The sequence below is a fragment of the Notechis scutatus genome, chromosome 3 (genome assembly GCF_049901735.1).
Source record: "Notechis scutatus isolate UNSWTSFEM ecotype Mainland chromosome 3, rNotScu1.2, whole genome shotgun sequence".
In the NCBI taxonomy this organism is placed as follows: domain Eukaryota; kingdom Metazoa; phylum Chordata; class Lepidosauria; order Squamata; family Elapidae; genus Notechis; species Notechis scutatus.
Window position 1 is genome coordinate 3,286,905 of NC_142011.1, and position 19,300 is coordinate 3,306,204.

The 19,300-nt window shown below is 43.6% G+C and overlaps 1 protein-coding gene across 1 annotated transcript in view; it reads left to right on the top strand.

Annotated features, from left to right (window-relative positions):
* Nucleotides 1-14,150: 14,150 nt before the first annotated feature.
* The window catches only part of BCL2L1 (BCL2 like 1), a 65,764-nt gene continuing 60,614 nt past the window's right edge, over nt 14,151-19,300 (top strand). Inside the window, exon 1 of the mRNA XM_087962398.1 lies at nt 14,151-14,420. The gene's annotated coding sequence lies outside the window, so the exon portion shown is untranslated. The remainder of the gene's footprint in view (nt 14,421-19,300) is intronic.

The window sequence follows — 19,300 nt, forward strand, 5'->3', positions numbered from 1 at the left end:
GGAAGAGACTACAGAGTCGGGTCGAGTATTCCAGACATTGACCACTCTGTTGCTGAAGTCGTATTTCCTGCAATCAAGTTTGGTGCGGTTGACATTAAGTTTGTATCTATTGTGTGCTCTTGTGTTGTTATGGTTGAAGCTGAAGTATTCATTGACAGGTAGGACATTGCAATGTATGATTTTATATACTACATTTAGATCGGACCGGAGGCGGCGTAGTTCTAGGTTTTCTAGGTCTAGAATTTCAAGTCTGGTGGCATAAGGTATTCTACAACGAGTGGAGGAGTGGAGAACTCTTCTTGTGAAATATTTCTAGACTTTCTCAATTGTGCTAATATCAGATATGTAATGTGGGTTCCAGACTGATGAACTGTATTCGAGTATTGGTCTAGCAAATGTTTTGTATGCTCTGGTTAGTAGTGTGATATTACCAGAGAGAAAAAGCTACGTAGGATTAGATTAACAACTCTTAATGCCTTTTTGGCTATGTAGTTGCAGTGGGCTCTAGCACTTAGATCATTAGAGGTGAGTATTCCAAGGTCCTTTACATAGCTTGGGTCATCAACAAGATCTTGACTATTCAGCTTGTATTTTATTTTCTGATTTTTTTTGCCAATATGTAAGACAGAGCATTTATTTGTTGAGATTTGAAGTTGCCATTTGTTTGACCATTCTGATACATAGTCGAGATCTTTTTGTAGGGTAGCAGTATTGTCTGTGGTGTTGAACAGCTTTACATCATCAGCGAAAAGAACGCAATTGCTCTTAATATGATCGCAGAGGTCATTTATGTAGAGTATGAAGAGAGTTGGTCCTAGAACACTGCCTTGGGGGACACCACTATTGACAGGTACAGAGTTTGATAGGACGCTCCCAATTTTGACCATTTGTTGTCTGTTTGCCAGGAATGCTTCTATCCAGTTATTCAGTTTATTTATTTTATTTATTTATTTATTTATTTATTTGATTTGCCAATTGTTTACAAGATAATAAGTATAAATGTATACATAGTTGTGAATACATGAAATGGTTACATATAAGAAAAATAAAAGAATAAGAGAAACAATAGGACAGGGACGGTAGGCACGTTGGTGCGCTTATGCACGCCCCCTACAGACCTCTTAGGAAAGGGGTGAGGTCAATAGTAGACAGTCTAAGGTTAAAGTTTTTGGGGTTTGGGGAAGAAACTACAGAGTCGGGTAGAGTATTCCAGACATTGACCACTCTATTGCTGAAGTCGTATTTCCTGCAATCAAGTTTGGTGCGGTTTACTTTGACTTTGTATCTATTGTGTGCTCTTGTGTTGTTATGGTTGAAGCTGAAGTATTCATTGACAGGTAGGACATTGCAATGTATGATTTTGTATACCATGCTTAAGTCAGACCGAAGACGGCGTAATTCAAGGTTTTCTAGTTCTAGAATTTCAAGTCTGGTGGCATAAGGTATTCTACAGCGAGTAGAGGAGTGGAGAACTCTTCTTGTGAAATATTTCTGGACTTTCTCAATTGTGCTAATATCAGATACGTAGTGTGGGTTCCAGACTGATGAACTGTATTCGAGTATTGGCCTAGCAAATGTTTTGTATGCTCTGGTTAGTAGTGTGATATTACCAGAGAAAAAGCTACGTAGGATTAGGTTAACAACTCTTAATGCCTTTTTGGCTATGTAGTTGCAGTGTGCTCTAGCACTTAGATCATTAGAGGTGAGTATTCCAAGGTCCTTTACAGAGCTTGGGTCATCAACAAGATCTTGACTATTCAGCTTGTATTTTATTTTCTGATTTTTTTGCCAATATGTAAGACAGAGCATTTATTTGTTGAGATTTGAAGTTGCCATTTGTTTGACCATTCGGATACATAGTCAAGATCTTTTTGTAGGGTAGCAGTATTGTCTGTGGTATTGAACAGCTTTACATCATCAGCGAAGAGAACGCAATTGCTCTTAATATGATCACAGAGGTCGTTTATGTAGAGTATGAAGAGAGTTGGTCCTAGAACACTGCCTTGGGGAACACCACTATTGACAGGTACTGGATTTGATAGGACGCTCCCGATTTTGACCATTTGTTGTCTGTTTGACAGGAATGCTTCTATCCAGTTATTCAGTTGTCCAGAGATACCATAGGATTTTATTTTTAGGAGTAGTTTGTCGTGTACCACTGAATCAAAGGCTTTACAGAAGTCTATGTAGATTGCGTCTATTGTTTTGCCCTGGTCGAGTTGTGTCGTCCATATGTTTTTGCAGTGTAAGAGTTGCAGATTACAGGATAGTTTTTTCCTGAAACCAAATTGTTTATTGGAGAGTAGGTTATTTGTCTCTAAGTGAAGGATGATGGATTGGTTAATAATTGATTCCATGACTTTACAGGTGACGCAGCATAAGGAGATTGGCCTGTAGTTTTCAACTAGGCTTGGGTCTCCCTTTTTGAAGATGGGGATGACTGTGGCTTGTGACCATAGGTTAGGCAAGGAGCTGGTCCTGAAAGATTTTTCAAAGATTATGCTTAGAGGTTTGGCTATGGCAGTGGATAGCTTTCTTAAGAAGTAGGCACATATTCCATCCGGTCCAATAGATAGAGATGGTTTTAGGTTGCGTATTGCTTTTTCAACATTGTCTTCTGTGAAATCGATATGTATTAGATCATTGTTGTTATCTGTGGTACGGCTAGGAAATATTGGGCATGATCCATTGCTGTTTAGGAAATACTGAGCCGAAGAATGTGTTAAAGATGTTGGCTTTAATGGTGTCGTCGTTGCAGTCTTTACCATCAGGTCCTATCAAGGGAGGGATGGACCTTGAGTCTTTTAGTTTGTTGTTTACAAAATTGTAAAAAGCGCGGGTGGAATTGGTGCTTAGAAGGTTTTCCTCTTGTTTAATGTGATAATTGGTGCATTCGGTCTTTATCTGGTGGCATAGATTTTTGTATCGGTTTTTGAAATTGGCAACGTGACCAGATTTGTTTTTCCGCCAGAGTGATCTCTTTTTGGATTGAAGTTTCCTTATTGATATGGGTAATCTGCTTTTTTGTTTTGTTTTGGGAGTTGTTGTTGGTACATATAGTTTGATGACTCTTTTGACTTCAAGTAAAAATATGTTATAATGGTCTTCAACGGTATTGCATCCAGTGAATAGAGATTGCCAATCAAGGGATGAGAGATCGTTGTCTATAAGATCATAGTTGCCTTTTTGAAGTTACAATAGGGGATTACATCATTGTGGTGATTTTTGTGTGGATGTATGTTGAGACAAAAGTCGATCATATTGTGGTCACTACTGGAAAAGGGTTCTTTAGATTGTATTCCGTAGATTAGGTTCAAACTGTTGCAGAAGATGAGATCGAGGCAGTTGTTTAGTCTAGTGTTGTTGGTTACTAGTTGTTCCAGTCCCAGATTTGTAATAGCATTGTAGAAGGTTGTGTGTATGATTTCAGTTGTACATTCATTTAGGGACCAGTCAATATGAGGTAGATTGAGATCACCAAGAAAGATAAAAGGGTATGGGCAGGATGCAGCCCATGTTAGTAATGTATTTAGCTTGTTTACATGTTCGATGTCATAATCAGGTGCTCTGTAACATAGTAAGAATCGAATTGTGATATTTAAGGATAGTTCACAGATGATGGTCTCAGGAAGAGCAAGCTCCTGGGTAACTTGGATATTTTTTAGATGTAAGGACTTTTTATAGAAGATAGCAACACCACCTCCTCTACGAATTTCACGATCTGATCGGTAAACATGATAGTCTCTTACTGTGGTAATGGAGTCAGGGAGAGATGCATTGAGCCATGTTTCACAGACAAATATAATGTCGAATTTAGCCATATTTAGTAGGAGGAAGAATTCAGGTATTTTATTCACGAGGCTTCTTGCATTGAGTAGTTTGCATTTAAGGCCTGTAGTAGTTGGGATTGAGGTAGTTAGGGGTGTGCATGCCTAGTATTGGATGATGGTGGATCGGTTGAGGTAGGGTTGTGGTTGAGGGTTAAAGCTGAGTTGCGGGTTGTGTGGCTTACTTTTGATACAGTCAGCATGGTAGTCAATGTACAGGTCCTTCTCTCCATTGTCTAGACGTTTTTTGAGTTCGGTGCGGAGTACACGGGAGCGGGCACGTTGCTGTATGGTTAGGTCAGGGCGACAACGGAGGTTCTTATGGTTGGTGTTGGTTTTGGCAAGTGAATTTATAGTGTAAATGAATTTACGTTTGCTTGATTCATTTTTGCAAATGACCCTGCACATGCGTGGGGCCACAGAGCCGTCTCTGTTTTTGAGCTCTCGGTCAATGCGGGAAATGTCAAGTATTTCATCAGCGGAGATGGTTGATGCTTGATAATCACTGATGATGTTTCGGACAGTTGTGATGTCATCATTAACATTGATGTCCTCTAGACCAAATAAGATGGCGTTTGGACGTTTCCGTTCACGCTCAACGGCTTCTCTGATGAGGATTGGGATATCAATATTTGTCTGGGTTGTGTTTATTTGTGGATTGGGTTTTGGGTTAGGTTGTGGTTGTTGGGTAGAGATGTGGTTTGTAGCTATTGGATGTTCAGGTTTTTGCGTTGTGTCTTTTTTTTCAAGGTTGGATATTCTTTCTTTTACGGCGTCCAGGGATGCTACTATGGTGTTAAGGGATGTTTCAATGGTTTCGATGGTATCAACTCTTTCAGACAGATCCAGTTTGGGTCTGCATGATTTGCAGAAATATGGAAACTCATTGGATGATTCTAGGTATTGAATCATTTGCTCGGGTAATCCCAAGCAGTCATGATGAGCGTATTTTTACACAGAGAACATTTGATGGAGTTTTCATTATCCTTTAGATTTTTGTAGCATTTAAGGCATGTGCAGGAGTCTTGTGGTTCATTGGTGGGGATTATCATCTTTTTAGGTTGTGGTTTGGCGTAGGATTTTCTTTTGGGCATGGTAGGTTTGTTAAGATAGTACGTTGATTGAATTAATTAAAGGAACAATTTTGGGTAATCTATATAGCCAATATTAAATCAAACAATCAATTGCAGTAATCTCTCTAGTCAGATAATATTCCTGGGCAACAATCAGCCTAATCAATTAATTACTCTAATCACTAATCAATTAATTACACTAATCATTAATCACACTGTTCATTTAAATTCACTAAATCATTGATTTTACTATTCAATTAAATTACATGAATCTTGATCTTTTAAACTAGTCAGTAATCACACTATTTGCACTAAACACTCTAATCACACTAATCAATTAAAACAATAAATCAATTAAACCATTAATAAAATATTTTATAGAAATTGATTTTCTAATCGTTGATATAGGTGATGAGGTAGAAAAGTTGTAAGTTTTGAGGTAATGAATTAATCAGTGTTTGATTAAAGTAATGAGGTAGTATTAAGAGTCTGCAAGGAAAGGGTTAATTGTTTTACTAGCAGCTGTAGTTGACTGAATGAGAGGAATTTATTGCTCTTTGAATAGCAGATCGCTATTACTCTGTAAACAAAGGTTGTAACACGATGTTCAAAGGGTTTTTATCCGAGTGAAGGAAAGGGCTTCACTTCTAAGAACAGAGGAAACCAAATATTCTTCTCTCCTTTTTGCAAGCAGAGTTTGATTCAGCAGGGACAAATTGAACAGTTTACAGGGAGGCAACACTCCTGGCTTCAATATACTTCTGCTTCTATCACTCCTGGCTTCAATATACTTCTGCTTCTATCACTCCTGGCTTCAATATAGTTCTGCTTCTATCACAGGGAATAAAATTGCTTCCAATCTTCACAGGAGTTCAGTTATAACAGTACTTCCCTACTTATTGGAAGTCCAAAGTTACTGTCCTTTTAAAGATGGAGTCCGGATTAGCAATTTGGTGAAGAGAAAAGATGGAAGAGGGAAGGGGGGGGCGGCAGGGGGAAAGCAGTCTGCTTCACACCCTGGCTGCAAACTACTGAAGACAGGCTCACAGCTCCCAGTGATCACCGCCCTGCAGGGATGGGATGAATCTCACCGACTCACCGTACTGCAAGGATGATCATTCTCTTGGCTGAGGAGGAAGAAGCAGAGCAGAGCCAAATCCGCCTGGAAAGCTTTCATTCCTCGGAGTTGGAGGGAGAAGAGACGACGTTAGAATAGAATAGAAAATAGAATAGAATAGAAAATAGAATAGAATAGAAAAGAATAAAATAAGAATCAGAATAGAATAGAAAAGAATAAAACAAGAATAAGAATAAAGTAGAATAGGAATAGAATAGAATAGAATAGAATAGAATTCTTTATTGGCCAAGTGTGATTGGACACACAAGGAATTTGTCTTGGTGCAAATCTATGTAATCTTATCACTTTATATATGTTTCTGTCTACCTTCTATCTATCTATCACTTCATATATCTACAATATCTATATATCTCTATATATCCATCTTTGTAATCCATCACTTTTCTATCTATCTATCATCTCATCTATCACTTGCTCTATCTACAGTATCTATATCTCTCCATGTAACATGTAATTATCACTTTTCTGTCTGTTTCTTTCTATCATCTATCTCTCTCTCTCTCTCTCTCTCTCTCTCTCTCTCTCTCTCTCTCTGTCTGTCTATCATCTCATCTATCACCTCCTCTATCTACAGTATCTATATTAAGCCATGTAATCCATCACTTTATGTTTCTTTCTATCATCTATCTTCTATCCATCATTTATTTATCTATCATGTATCTATTATCTTTCTCTCTCATCTAGCTTTATCTATCATCTATCTATCTTCTATTCATCATCTATTTATCTATCATCTATCTATTATCTCTCTCTCATCTAGCTATATATATCTATCTTCTATCATCTGACCATCTTCTATCCATCATCTATTTATCATCTATCTAATATCTCTTTCATCTAGCTATATATATCTATCATCTATCATCTATCATCTGACTATCTTCTATCCATCATCTATTTATCATCTATTTATTATCTCTCTCATCTAGCTATATCTATCATCTATCTTCTATTCATCATCTATTTATCTATCATCTATCTATTATCTCTCTCTTCTAGCTATATCTATCATCTATCACCTATCATCTATGTACAATATATCATCATCTGTCTATATCTCTCTATGCAATCTATCACTTTTCTCTTTCTATATGTTTCTTTCTGTCATCTATCTTTCCCTCCCCCCACGCCCGCCCACCTTTTCTCTCATACAGTACATTATTCCTCTCTTCAGTCCACTCCTGGCCTTGATGCAACCTACAAGGTCAAAGTTATTATTTCCACATTGGAGAAGACAGAAAGCTTGAATGTGTGGGAAAAGGCATTCCAGGAGAACTGGAGAGATCCATTTTCCAGTTTTCCCCATTGCTGCCTGTGAAAATCTGGCGTCGCTTGCTTGGCTCTTACTTTCTTGAATTGCAAATGAGCAGACCTGCTTTTAAACAAAAATCATATATAGCAACTAATTTTGTCAACACTATGATGTGCAACTTGCGGTTCTGCAATGTGGCAGGCCCCAAATATATTTCTGTTATTTTATCACTGAGAATCACACCTTTCTGCTTCAGCTGTTCTTCCTCTCCCAGCCCAGCACCCTTCAAACATGGCAGGAATTGGCAGAATTGAATAGAAATTCTTTATTTGGCCAAGTGTGTTTACGCACACAAGGAATTTGTCTCCACTATAGATAGCACTGAGTGTACTTGCAAAACAACAGATAATAATAATAATAATAATAATAATAATAATAATAATAATAATAATAATAATAATAATAATAATAATAATATCTGGAAGCAGATAACATCTTGAATGGAAAAGTCAAAGAGTCAACACAAAAGGAATACATCTGGAGGGTCCACAAAATATTAAAATCAAAGCTGAATGCTGGAAACATAAATAAAGCCATTAATACATGGGCAGTTCCAGTGATATCCCACTCAGCTGAATCATCAACTGGACTGTGGCTGAACTGGAAAACCTGGACCGTAAAATGCACAAACTTTTGAATATGTACTACGCTTTACATTCACTAAGTAACATTGACAGATTCTACCTGCCAAGAAGAATAGGGGGCAGAGGACTATTGCAAATCCATCAAACTGTAGAAAGAAGAAAAATGAATTTTGAATGACAATGTGAATCAAAGTACAGAAAAATTGCTGCAGGCTGTGAAAACAGAGAACATTATAAAAACAACAGAAACAAAGGCAGAATATAAGAAAAAACAGCTGGATGACAGATTAAACAGATGGAAAACCAAAGCTTTGCATGGACAGCAGTTGAAAAACATTGAAGGAAAATGCAATAACAACTTGACATGGGCATAGCGTAAGATGGGAGACATCAAGAAAGAAACGGAAGGTTTAATACCTGCTGCTCAAGAACAGGCAGTACAAACTAATGCGATTAAAGCAAAGACACAAAAATCTACGGACAATCCAAACTGCCGACTTTGCATTGACAACGTTGAAACCGTTTCACATTTGATACCGTGTTTCTCCAACAATACGGCCTCCACCGATAGGAAGGCCCAGCATGATTTCTAGGCATGAGGTGAAATTAAGCCCCCCCCCCCCCCAAAATTTAGGCCTATTCAAACCATGCTTTCCCCCGCCATTTCTCACATCGTTCGTTAGAACTACACGAGCTGAAGAGAAATGGGTGGGGGAAGGGCGGGGGGGGGAGGATGGGGAGAAAACTTGCCTTTAGGAGGGCCCTGCAGGTAGCCTAGGCTAGAATACCCCGATAGCCGATAGAAGCTCCCTTGATGGCAGAGTCCCCAGCCGCTTCGGGGCGAGGCGTGGCTACCCGTGTCCCCTCGCCTTTAGGGCAGTCTCTTTCGGGCGATGGAAGCTCCTCAAATGCAGTCACCGGCCACTTTGATCGGCCGGTAGAAGCGGCCTCGGGGCGAGTGCACACACACACACACTCCCCTCGCCAAAAGGCCGCTTCTTTCGGCAAGCCGAGGCAGATCCCAGCCGCTCCGGGGGCACCGTGCCTGCCTTTGGGCAGTCTTGGGCGATGGAGCTCTAATGCAGTCACCCTTTGCGGCGTGGCGGCCTGGCGAGTGCACACACATACACTCTCCTCGCCGCGAGGCCGCTTCTTTCGGCAGACGAAAGCTCCCTTGAAGGCAGAGTCCCCAGCCGCTTCGGGGCGAGGCGTGGCACACACACACTCCCCTCGCTGCGAGGCCGCTTCTACCGGCCGATCGAAGTGGCTGGTGACTGCATTTGGGGAGCTTCCATCGGCCGAAAGAGACTGCCTAATGGCGAGGGGACACGGGCAGCCATGCCTCGCCCCGAAGCGGCTGGGGACTCTGCCTTTGGGGAGCTTTTGTCGGCCGATAGAAGCGGCCTCGGCGAGGGGAGTGTGTGTGTGTGTGTGTGTGCGCTCGCCCCGAGGCCGCTTCTACCGGCCGATCGAAGTGGCTGGTGACTGCATTTGGGGAGCTTCCATCGCCCGAAAGAGACTGCCTAAAGGCGAGGGGACACGAGCAGCCATGCCTCGCCCCGAAGCGGCTGGGGACTCTGCCTTTGGGGAGCTTTCGTCGGCCGATAGAAGCGGCCTCACGGCGAGGTACATGCGTACGGGCCGCTCTAGATGTGGGAGGAAATTAAGTCACCCCCGAAAAGACGGCCTACCCATTTTTTCAGGGGTCAAAAAAAAAAAGGCCTTATTTTGTGAGAAATACGGTACATGAGTGCAGCAAAACCGCACAAACTGATTACAAAGCTAGACACGACCGAGTTGCTAAACTAATCCACTGGTCATTTGTGAAAAAAATACAACTTACCTGTATCCGAAAAGTCATGGGAACATAAAGGTGAAGATCTTGTGGGACTTTCGAATACAGACGGATCATCATTTGGAACACCACATGCCAGATATCACAGTTGTCGAAAACCAACGCGTACAATTTATTGATATTGCTGTACCAGGTGATGCCAGAGTCGAAGAAAAAGAACTGGAAAAAAAAATCACGAAATATTGTGAGCTGGCTATCGAAACTACGCACTTATGGATGAAACATGTAATAGCGATACCCATGGTCATCAGGGCACCTGGCACCATGTCCAAGATTTTTGCAAAATACATCAAGAAGTTGCCGCTTCCTGCAGCAACACAAGTGGGACTGCAATAAACAGCGCTACTCGAAACATCGTACATCTTAAGAAAATATTTGCTCGATACCTAGGATGCTGGCAGCAACCCATATCAATCATTAGCGCCCTTCAGTGATATTTGTGATACGTTTTTAAATATTCAGTTGACTGAGTCTCATGTTTAATGAATAAAAGAGATAATACTAATGCTAATAATAATAGCATGCAACAATTCTATTCTGATGCCATTCTTGAATTGGAGCGGTGTAGTGGTTGAGGGGTGAAGATGCTCGCCTCCCACTTGGAAGGTTGAGAGTTCAATCCCAGGCAGTGACAGATGACGTTTCTCTATCAGGGCACAAAGAGAAAATACTATCTGCTGTGGACTTTGCATAGATGTCAAGGAAGGGCATCTGGCCAGTGCACGCTCAGCTCCATTCACTCGCCCTGATTCCACCTCCATAAAAAGGGATTCCGGGGTTGTAAAAAGAAAACATTCTATCTGCACCAGCTTATTTTTTTTTTATTTTCAAATTTCTGAAGAAATCCTGTAACGCGCTTCTCTGGCTTTCCCTCCTTGCTGACATTTTCCCAGATATTACTTGCATATGAGCCCCGGTGGTGCAGTGGCTGGAGCGCAGTATTGCAGACCAGTGGCCCCCAACCTTTTTTGTGCCACGGCCCGGTACCGGCATCACAAAATGATCCGCGGCCCGGTACCAGCATCAGCATGCATGACAAGGCAAGGCGAGCCGAGCCAGCCGTCCCCTGCTTCTCCCCGCCACCTTCAACTCCTCCTTTGTACCTTTGTCAATGGGCTTCGGGACGGCTTCGGGATGGTTGCTCGGCTCGCCTTGCCTTGGGTGCTGAAAGAATCCTCGCGCCTTAGTTTCGTTCGAAGCCGCCTCCCCCCCTTCGATGAAACTAAGGCGCGAGGATTCCTTCAGGACCCAAACGCCACTTTCCAACCGGAAAAGCTCACCCGGAAGCACTTTCTCATCGAAACAAGATGGCGGTGCCCAGCAAACCAGCGGCCCGGTAGAAAATGTTCCACGGACCGGTACCGGTCCGGGGACCGGTGGTTGGGGACCCCTGTTGCAGACTACTTCTGCTGACTGCCGGCTGCCTGCAATTTGGAAGTTCGAATGTCACCAGGCTCAAAGTTGACTGACTACGCCTTCCCTCCTTCCAAGATCGGTAAAATGAGGACCCAGATTGTTGAGGGCAAGAGGCTGGCTCTGTAAACCACTTAGAGAGGGATGTAAAAGCACTGTAAAGTGATATGTAAGTCTAAGGACTAGTACTATTCCTTCCTTCCTTCCTTCCACCCTCCCTCCTTCCTTCCTTCCTCCCTCCCTCCCTCCTCCCTCCCTCCTTCTTCCTTCCTTCCTTCCTTCCTTCCTTCCTTCCTTCCTTCCTTCCTTCCTAAGGTTGACTCAGCCTTCCCTCCTTCCGAGGTGGGTAAAATGAGGACCAAGATTGTTGGGGGCAAGAGGCTGGCTCTGTAAACCGCTTAGAGAGGGCTCCTCCCTCCCTCCCTCCCTCCCTCCTTCCTTCCTTCCTTCTAAAGGTTGACTCAGCCTTCCATCCTTCCGAGGTGGGTAAAATGAGGACCCAGATGGTTGGGGGCAAGAGGCTGACTCTGTAAGCCGCTTAGAATGGGCTGGAAAGCACCATGAAGTGATATACAAGTCTAAGGGCTATTACTACATCAATTTGATCATAATACCCTACTGAGCTTCCTTCCTCTCCCCCACCCTGCCCATTTTAAAAATTTCATGTTATTGTAATTCCTCTATTTTTTATTATTATGTTTTCTTCATTACGGTTAAGTTCACATTTTTTAAAAATCATCTTTCTTCCCATTTTAGTGTCGTAAGCTGCCCAGAAATGGCCCCGTGGCAAGACTGTCTGCAAATACATTGAAGTCAGCTGGGTGACTTTGGCAAATCACCAGGAATCGGTGGATGCCAATTGTTGTCCCAAAGGTATTTTTTAAAGAGGCAACTGGAGTTCCTTGTTTTTCTTTGGAGGCGTTTCGCTTCTCATCCAAGGAGCTTCTTCAGTTCTGACTGGATGGAGGAAAAGGGAAGGATTTCTACTCCTTGCAGACAGCTGGTCATTTGCATCCTTTCAGAGGGTCGTTGAGGCCATTTGGAGGTTTGTCTGTGTCCTCAGGGCCACCTTAGTGCTGCAAATGGTTCCTGTAGTCTGCATTTTTTTTTCCTTTTAAACCATTCATGCTAACCATCCATTTTCATGTGAAGGGTTGTTCATCTAAAGTCTTGTGCTAAAAAATGTTTCTTATGTAGCTTCTGTCCTAGGTCCTGCTTGTGCCAAAGGTTTTCAAGGAGGCAACTGTTGTATTCTTAAATTTTGTTTCTTGTTTTCTTTCAAAAAAGGCGTTTCACTTCTCATCCAAGGAGCTTCTTCGGCTCTGACTGGATGGTGGGGAATGGAAGGATTTCTACTCCTGTGCATTGACAGATCTGGTCATTTAATGCACATCCTTTTAGAGAGGTGTTGAGGCCACTTGGAGTTTATCTGTGTCCTCAGGGTCACCTGAATAGTGCAAATGGCCTGTGGAGACCTTCTTAGAACTGTTGAATAGGACTATGGAATTTTTATTTTATTTTTACAACAAAAACAACTAAATAAAACCATCTTTCAGTTTCACAGTGTGCAGGTTGGGTACATATATCTTGTGCATATACTAATACAATTGCATTTCTTATTTATTTATGATCATAGTTTACTCTAATCAACATTTTACATCATATTGTTATATCATTGTATCATCCTTAAAATTTTAGTTTCAATCCTAGTTTATCTTTCAAAAACAGGGGCGTGTTTAAGTGCACCAACGTGCCTACCATCCCTGTCCTATTGTCCCCATTTATTTGTACCTATTTCCTGTATTCTTACTCATGTTTATACTTATACCTATTATCCTGTAAGCGATTGACAAATCAAATAATAAAATAAAAAAAGAAGGAACGAAGGAAGGAAGGAAGGAAGGAAGGAAGGAAGGGGGAAGGAGAACAGGGAAGGGGAAGGAAGGAAGGAAGGAAGGAAGGAAGGGGGAAGGAAGGAGAACAGGGAAGGGGAAGGAAGGAAGGAGAGAAAAGAATGGAGGGAGGAGAGAAAGGCAGGGAGAGAATACCCATTCCTAAGAGGTCTGTAAGGGGCCTGCATAAGTGCCCCATCGTGCCTCCCGTCCCTGTCCTATTGTCCCCATGTATTCGTACCTATTTCCTGTATTCTGACTCATGTTTATAGTTATACCTATGATCTTGTAAGCGATTGACAAATCAAATAAATAAATAAACAGGTCCCAATATTTACTAAGTTATATTCATATTATTACTTATTCAAAAATAATTATATCGTGTGATTGCTACTACAACGTATTTAAAATTCTTACTCTTCTATCTAACCCAAATAAATCCCAAATCTTATAAAACTCCTTTCCCACCTGTTCTCTGATTGCCTATTAATCTACTCATTTTTGATTATTTAATCAAATCTACTCATTTCCATTATTTTCTTGATCGTTTCCTCGTCAGAATTTTCTCATTTTGACAGTGTTGTGCAAATACAATTGAAAGGACTATGTTGTGGAGCTGTGCTTTCTGCAGGGTTTCCACCCTGCATCCCTTCTTCACTCAATTGTGGCTCAATTGTGGTCATTAAGTGGAGGACTACTTGGCTAGGAGGAGGGCTGTGTAAGTCTACGTGGGCAACAAGTAACTGCAGCTCATGAAATCTTTTGCATTTTAATAGTATTTATTATAATAAAATTTATTGGGGGAAAAAGTGCTACCAAATTCCTTGTGATTTTTTTAGGTGGTTTCATTTCTGGAGGGGAAAAAAAACATCGGATAAAATTATTGTACCGAATCCAGAAATGCTGATATTAAGGCCTTGAGCCGACAGAGGACGCTCCAACCTTTCTCTGGGCAGCCGGCTTGACTGAGCATGCGCGTTGATTTCATTAGCGCAACGACTCCGCCCCATCCGCTTTACGTTATTTGCCTGCGCATTGCCTCGGAGCTGCGCATGCGCCCGGCCGGCTGGAAAGGCGCGGTTGTGGCGCATGCGTTTTATTCCTTCGCCCGGCCGGTCAGAACGAGTCAGCACTGGTGGGGGAAACCGCCGCTTAGTGCGCGGTGGGGGGAAAAAAGGCAAGCCGTAGCCGCCGAAGCCACCGAGCCCTTTCGGTAGCTCGTTCTAGCAGTTCGAACCGGCCGGTTCCCCTCAGAGGTAGCCGGCAAACGAGGCCGGTAAAGAGAAGCGGGGCCGGGGGCGGGGCGTCTTCGGCAGTATATTCAAGGTAAGGGCGGAGATTGGGCCAGATGAACAGGATCGCCGGCCAATGAAAGAAACCGTGCAGTCCGCCCTCCCCTTTGCGCCTCCTCCTCTCTCTGATTGGCTCGGCGCGGGGAGAGCGGGGCGTGGTTTTGCCCTATTTGAATATTTGAGAAAATGAATGGAGGAGGGGGGGAAGAGGAGGGAGTGCGGTGGGAGGGGCAGCTTTTTCAAGGATGGGGCCCTGTGTGTGGGGGGGTGTCTAGGGCCACCCCGTCCCATGATTCCCAGTAGGCTGTTGCTTATGGGAGTTGTAGTCCAACGTGTCTGGGGAATGTGGACAAAAAAAGGAAGGGGGGAGGGGGCGGGCAAACAAAGGACCCTTCCAGGAAACCACCTGGGGGCTGATCAAAGCCCACCCACCCATAAGGCTGTGCCTTGCTGCCATTAGCTTGGCCAAGCCATGATTGCTGTGATCTTGGTTCCTAAACCTGGATTATTGGCCTTTAGAAGACCCTCCCCCCCACCCAATGCCCCTTTAAGGAAATGCTCTCCTGGCCCCTTTTTGGTGGGCAACAAAGGGGAATCCAGGTAGGAGAGGCTGAGAAGGTAAGAGGGGAGTGGGCTGGCTGGAATTGGGAAGCAGGGAAATGCAGGTAGTCCTCGGCTTAGTGACTGCTCGTTTAGTGACCGTCAAGGCACTGAAAGAAAGGACTTGCGATTGTTTTTCATTCTTACGACTGTTGCAGCATCCCCGGGGTCAGGGGATCAAAATCCAGACGATTGGCCATTGATTCACACTTATGACGGTGGCCCCCCCTTTTGCGACCTGGCTAGCAAAGTCCATGCGGGGCGGGGAGAGCCAGATTCACCTAACGACTGGGTGACATGACCTTGCCGACCGCAGTGATTCACTTAACAACCCGAGGCGAGGAAGGTCGCAGAATGGGGCAGCGTTCACTCAAGAACACGGCTCACTTAACAACAGAAATGTTGGGGGTTCAGTTGCGGTCGTAAGTCGAGGACTACCAGTGTCCAGTTTTACTACGGCCTGGGAGAAGAAGGCAAATTACATTTTAACACGAAATGGTGATTAAAACTTCGTAATCGAAAGGGAATGTTTGTAGCTCGGGGTTGAACTGTGGGGGTCCTTGGTGCTCTCTGGGCTGGGTGTTTCCCTTGCAGACGTTTCACGACCCAACTAGGGAACATCATCAGTGCTAGAAGAAAGCTGGTGGGGGGGAGGAAGAGGAAGGAACAGGAGGAAGGGAGGAGGAGGAAGAAGAGAAGAGGGAGGAAGAGGAGGAGGAGGACTGGAATCCTTGGTGTTCTCTGAGCTTGATTGTTTCCTTGCAGACGTTTCATGACCCAACTAGGTAACCTCATCAGTGCTTGAAGGGAGGGTAGTTTGCAGAGAGAGAGGAGGAGGAGGAGGAGAGCAGAAATGGAGGAGCAGTAGGGGGACTGTGGGGTTTTGACCCTCTCTGAGCTGGACTCCTTTTTTTGCAGACGTTTTATGACCCAGCTAGGGAACGTTAGCCATGTTAAAAAGGGATTTGCAGATCAGAGGAGAAGGAAAAGGAGGAGAATTAGGGGGGGGGGGTCCTTGATGCTTGCTGAGCTTGGCTGCTTCCTGCAGACATTTCAAGAGCCCTACTTGGAGGTTTGTCTATGTCCTCAGGGTCACCTGAGTAATGCAAATGAGGGTGGAGCCTTCTTGGCGGCAGGATGTTTTTCTGCCCTGCGTCCCTCCCCTGTTGAAGACAGGCGTAGGCTGTCTGGGATGAAGGACACAGGGCAGAAGGCATAATCCTGCAGCCAAGAAGGCTCCACACCTGTTTGCACCACCTGGGTGACCACGAGGACACAGACAAACCTCCAAGTGGCCTCAGTGACTTTCTGAAAGGACGAAAATGACCAGCTCTCTACAAGGAGCATAAATCCCTTCCCTTCCCCGCCATCCACTCAAGAGACCTGAAAAAGCTTCTTGGATGAGAAGCAAAAACGTCTTCAAAAGAAAAGAAACAAGAAAGTCCAGTTGCATCTTGGGGGGGGAAAAAGCACCTTTGGGACACTGGCCCTGATTACAGAGGAACAGAGTTAGAAGGGACCCTGTAGGTCATCTAGTCCAACCCCCCCTCCCGCCCAAGCAGGAGACCTTACACCATTTCTGACAAATTTGCAGTCCAGTCTCTTCTGGAACTGAACTGCTCCAAGGTGTTAAATCCAGATTTACAACCACAGTGTTTATTCAATGCATCCTGTTTTCCAGTACAGGTTTTTTTTTTAAAAAATTACACCTGTATCTTTAATTGTCCACATTATAGCGGACTTTGTGATACACTAACAACCCCGAAGTACACTTTACTTACGTGGCTCTGTTGTTAATATACTCATGCCAACACAACAGCTTTAGATATATTTTTTTAAAAAAAGGAACCCTCCACACCCACCCATACACACCCACACAACCCTCTCGTGAATGAATGCGCTCTCAGTTAATGAATAAATCACAGACACGGATATTGTTCGTTGCAAGGTTATGGAACTATGGCGACTTTATGAGCTGTTTTATGAAGATCCTCAGGTCATAGTTCTATCCAAAGTTATTTTTTTAAAAAATTTTGAATAAGCAACTGGACTGATTTATTTTTTGGGGTGGGGAGAAAAAAACAAGACGTTTTCGTTTTCTATCCTGGAAGCTTCATCAGTTGTATTGGATGCTTGTAGAGGTCTCCAAACTTGGCAGCTTTAAGACTTGTAGACTTCAACTCCCATAGCTGGCGGAGGAATTCTGAGAGTTGAAGTCCACAAGTCTGAAAGTTGTCAAGTTTGATATAAACTTTTGATATAAACTCCTGGGAATTCAACTCCCAGAATTCCTGAGCCAGCCACGTGGAGAACTGGCCAAAATGTCGGGCTAGACCAGAGTTTTTCAACCATGGCAACTTTAAGACTTGTGGACTTCAGCTCCCAGAATCCCCGCAACCTGGCTGGAGAATTCTGGGAGTTGAAGTCCACAAGTCTGAAAGGTTGCAAGGTTGGACACCCCTGGTTTATAGGGAAGGGGAATATAATAGAGCTGGAAGGGATCTTGGAGGTCTTCTAGTCCAGCCCCCCCTGCTCTAGCAAGAGACCCTCTACCATTTCAGACCAGTGGCTGTCCAGTCACTTCTTAAAAAACCTCCAGTGATAGAGCACCCACAACCTTTGGTGGCAGGTAGTTCCACTGGTTAATTGTTCTCACTATTAGGAAGTTCCTCCTTAGTTCCTGGTTGCTTCTCTCCTCGAATAGTTTCCACCCGTTGCTTTTTGTCCTGCCTTCAGGTGCTTTTGAAAATAGCTTGACTCCCTCTCCTTTGGGGCAGCCCCTCAAATACTGGAATGCTTCTATCATGTCCCTCCCCAGTCCTTCACTCTATCCCATCATTTCTTGAATTCTATCTGTGATCCATTGATTGATTTGATTTTTATCCTGCTTTTATTATATGGTTTATTTATAAGTAACTTGGGGTGGGGGACAGCGAATGTACCTGATAGTCCTTCCTGTTTTCACCGCGACAACAACAACCCTGTGAGGTGGGTTAGGCCGAGAGAGAGAGAGAGGGAGTGACTGGCCCAAAAGTCACCCAGCTGGCTCCCACGTGTGACTAACTTAACAACCGCGGTGATTCACTTAACCACTCTGGCAAGAGAGGTCGTAAAATGGAGCAAAACTCACCTAAGAAAGGTCTCGTTTAAGAAACATAAACTCTGGGCTCCATTGTGATCGTAAGTCGAGGGCCACGATTCTTATTATTGCTGCTGTGGGAAAATCAGAAGAGAGACTTTAAAAGTTTGTGATTTTACACAACATGTACAACCGTGGAGTTTGTGCAAACGAAGCCTCCAGCTTTATCTAAATGGACGACAAAGGAAGAGTTAAGAGGTGCACAACCTATCAGGGGTGTCCAACCTTGGCAACTTTAAAACTTTAAGCTTTGCTGGCTGAGGAATTCTGGGAGTTGAAGTCCACAAGTGTTAAAGTTGCCAAGGTTGGACACCCCTGATCTAAATGGACGACAAAGGAAGAGTTAAGAGGTGCACAACCTGATAAATAAATGCTGGGCAGAAAAACCAAGGGCTGATTTGGAATAATACACAAAGGAAGCCCTCTTCCAACAAGAGTTCCTTTGGTGACCGTTCACAGTTACGACGGCACGGGGAAAAGGGGACTTGTGACCATTTTTCCCCGTTTATAACCGCTGCAGCACCCCCCTGGTCACGTGATCAAAATTCAAAAGCTTGGCAGCTCACATTTATGATGGCTGCAGCGTCCCAGGGTGACATGATACCTTTTTTTTTTTTTTGGTGACATTCTGAGAAGCCAACTCAATGGGGAAGCCAGATCCACTTAACAGCCATGTGACTAGACTAGAAACAGAACAGAACCAAATAGAAATAGAACAGAACAGAATAGCAGAGTTGGAAGGGATCTTGGAGGTCTTTTAGTCCAGCCCCCTGTTCAGCAGGGGATCCTAGACCATTCCAGACAAATGGCTGTCCGGTCTCTTCTTAAAAACCTCCAGGGATGGAGCATTTATAACTTCTGGTGGCAAGCAGTTCCACTGGTTAATTGCTCTCGTGGCGGTGGACAGGAAATTTCTCCTTAATTCTAGGTTGCTTCTCTCCTTGATGAGTTTCCATCCGTGGCTTCTTGTCCTGCCTTCAGGGGCTTTGGAGAATAATTTGACCCCCTCCTCTCTTTGGGGGAGCCCCTCAAATATTGGAAGGCTGCTTTCGTTTATGCTTCTTCATAACCAATCATTTAACTGGAATAGAGCTGGAAGGAGACCTCAGAGGTCTTCTAGTCCAGCCCCCACGGCTCAAGCAGGGGACCCTCTACCATTTCAGACAAGTGGCTGT